The 3,510-nt window shown below is 44.1% G+C and overlaps 1 long non-coding RNA gene across 1 annotated transcript in view; it reads left to right on the top strand.

The window, feature by feature from the left end:
- The window catches only part of LOC123966967, a 1,824-nt gene extending 493 nt beyond the window's left edge, over window positions 1-1,331 (top strand). The window contains exon 2 of the long non-coding RNA XR_006824142.1: window positions 617-1,331. This is a non-coding gene — a long non-coding RNA (uncharacterized LOC123966967). The remainder of the gene's footprint in view (window positions 1-616) is intronic.
- The last annotated feature ends 2,179 nt before the right edge of the window (window positions 1,332-3,510 follow it).

The raw sequence follows: 3,510 nt of genomic DNA on the forward strand, positions 1-3,510 counted from the left end.
TTGGGGGGTGGTGGTGCTGGTGGTGCAGCAGCAGCTGAAACTTCTATATCTCACCTGGGGCTCCGTCATACGGTCACTGGATCATAGGGTCACTCCAACAACCTCATGGCAAGCCATCCCACCTCTCCCACCATTTGTAGCGAAAGTCATCCTACCCGGGTCTACAGGGTACTAAACATGCAACTTGCCCGCAATGCCAAAGACCCTGGCTTCTTATTCTTAGGCCGACTGGGATTTTGTTCTTTGTGCTGAAGAACCAGTTTCTCAAAGCACTTCATCAGAATGGGGGTGAGTGCCACAGGAAAAAATGAAACCACAGGAAACCACATGTCACAAAGCTTAAATCATCACAAACTGGTTTTCTGAACATGACAATGAGTTCACTGTACTCCAATGGCCTCCACAGTCACCAGATCTTAATCCAACAGAGCACCTTTGAGATGTGGTGGAACAGAAGAGATTCGCATCATGGACGTGCAGCTGACAAATCAGCAACTGCCTGATGCTATCATGTCAATATGGACCAAAGTCTCTGTTTCCAACACCTTGTCGAAAATATGGCACAAGGAATTAAGGCAGTTTTGAAGACAAAAGGATCCACCCCGGTACTAGCAAGGTGTACCCAATAAAGTGAGTGAGTGTATATTGTAAAAGGATTAGGCTAGTGGGGGCTATAGCCTCGTCACAAATCTGCATAGGCCCAATTAAGCACCCTCAAGCAGTTTTTTGATCAAGAAGTCAAGACACGGACAAGTCAGGCCAAGACCCTGTCTCTGAGGGGGGCAAAGAAGGAGAAAAGAAAGCAGTTAGAAACATTTGAGGGAAACTCCTGAGCCAAGACATGAGGATGAGCATGTGGTTGATATAGATGTACCCAAATCTACACTGGTTGCTGACACTACACTTATGTCAGCAACAGGTGAAGAAGCAAAGATGTTAACTAGTAAAAGGCAACAGACATATTCTCTTCTTCCATTTCTCCTCTGTTGAACAAATGTTACTGTAATGTTAGCTTTTAGACACATCAAAGCTGCATGGGGGCAATTTACTGAGGCCAGACTTTTGCTCATGTAAATGTGTGATAAAGTTATACCATATCTAATTCCTCCCCCTATTAGATAAGTTGCACGTCCAAAGTATGCTATTTAATTACACTAATTACTGTTGGTTCAATCCGAGTGTGATTTTACTCTGTAGTTTGTCTTACATACAATCAAACAATAACTTTATCATGTAAGCTGTTGATAAGGATCCTTTTTAATGTGGCTACTGTCTGAATTTCATAATCTGATGGCGGAAGGAATAAAAGATTTGGAGTAATGATTACTGTATGTATGTATGACTGCTTTCATTTATTATATTTTTTAATTTATTATTTCATTTATATTTGTTATATGTGTGTATACGGTAGGCCCTACCTGTGGGCATACGCTCATGTATAGCCTAGCCTACATGTAGGCGACATCTACATATAAATTTAAATTTACTCTAGCCAGTAAATGCAGAAAGTTAAGTTGGTCAGAATAAAGAAAATATAATAAATATCGTGAAATGAATTTGTTAAAGCTATGCTTTGGTGCCCAGACCTGCAACAAATGACTATTGTTAGAAGGAAATAAAACAGCCCCACATTTCCTTAGACCTGCAGACCACTACTGACCTGCAGACCACTACTGACCACTGGCCTACTGACCCCATAACCCCAGCTCCCTCAGAATCAGCTGCCCTGCCAATCTCCTGCTTCTCTCTCTTTCCTTAAATATCTTTGAATATCCATCTGGTCAATGAATAGAAGAATATGCAGGTGCAACAGCATTAACAGGGACACTGTGACATTTAGTTTTCACTGACAAAACTCTATGGGGACTGATATTGTTTTGAAATATAAGATTTTAGTTAGACTAACTAGACTGTTTTCCATTGCCAACTAAAATCCTCCCTTTCCTTTTCCTCAAGTAAACTTAGCTAAAGTTAAGCGAGTAACAGTCATTTAACAACAGCTTACAGTTTCACTCTGTGTGACCTTTGAAGGGTATTTATTGTTTACCTTTTGTTTACATTTTGAAATCCAGATAGCTCTGATATTGAATGAGGGACAATTTGAAGGGGTCTGCAGTCACTCTGAAGTGATACTGAGTCAGTGGAAAAAGGAGGTTTTCTTTAAATATCAATCTGAATTTTGAAAAAAATCTGTGAAAATCAGACACTTTTTAGATATTCATACTACCGTTTATTTAATTATTCCATTCCACCTTTCATTTCTGCCACACATATTGAATATTACATCATGTTCACCAGAAGCTCACTATTTAGAAATCTGCTGAGACCTGTTGTGACCGTAATGCCTAGAAAACACATCACAAAACAAAGCGGGGCTGGCTTGACCGCAGTCATTGTTGAGACAGACTATACTGTATGTGCAATGTAGACATAGGCTACTAATAATAATGCCATCCACATTAAATAACATCAGTAATTCCCAGTGTCTCATACAGAGAAGGAAATAAAAGCAGATTAAATCTAATAGCGCAATTATTGTCCTTTCAGTAAAGGTTATAGGCCTTGTTCAGCGATGATAAGCTTCCTTAATCTTTCTCATATTTAGGCTACCGCTTCTTTTCTCATAATTGCAAGATATGGTGTGGGGTAGGGGCAGGGAATGACACCTTCAGGCTATCAGCCACTTTGAGGGACAGGGAAAGAACAGAAAGACACATTAGTTCAGCGATCGGCGCACGCGCCTGCGTCACACACGCTATACACGCACACAGCTTCAGTACAGTCAGCTCAGGGAATACCTGTGGTGGCATTTCCAACCAAACTCACGAGTCCGGAAGAAGCACAGTCCTGAGTGCCAGCCAGTGAGTCCTGAGTGACAACCAGTGAGTCCTGAGTGACAGACAGTGCGTCCTGAGTGCCAACCAGTGAGTCCTGAGTGCCAACCAGTGAGTCCTGAGTGCCAACCAGTGCGTCCTGAGTGCCAACCAGTGCGTCCTGAGTGACAGCCAGTGCGTCCTGAGTGACAGCCAGTGCGTCCTGAGTGACAGTCAGTGCGTCCTGAGTGACAGCCAGTGCGTCCTGAGTGACAACCAGTGAGTCCTGAGTGCCAGTCAGTGCGTCCTGAGTGACAGACAGTGAGTCCTGAGTGCCAACCAGTGAATCCTGAGTGCCAACCAGTGAGTCCTGAGTGCCAGTCAGTGCGTCCTGAGTGCCAGTCAGTGCGTCCTGAGTGCCAGTCAGTGCGTCCTGAGTGCCAGTCAGTGCGTCCTGAGTGACAGACAGTGCGTCCTGAGTGCCAACCAGTGAGTCCTGAGTGCCAACCAGTGTGTCCTGAGTGCCAACCAGTGAGTCCTGAGTGCCAGTCAGTGCGTCCTGAGTGACAGACAGTGAGTCCTGAGTGCCAACCAGTGAATCCTGAGTGCCAACCAGTGAGTCCTGAGTGCCAACCAGTGCGTCCTGAGTGCCAACCAGTGCGTCCTGAGTGACAGCCAGTGCGTCCTGAGTGACAGC

This window comes from Micropterus dolomieu, unplaced genomic scaffold (genome assembly GCF_021292245.1).
Source record: "Micropterus dolomieu isolate WLL.071019.BEF.003 ecotype Adirondacks unplaced genomic scaffold, ASM2129224v1 contig_14650, whole genome shotgun sequence".
NCBI classification, from domain to species: Eukaryota; Metazoa; Chordata; class Actinopteri; order Centrarchiformes; family Centrarchidae; genus Micropterus; species Micropterus dolomieu.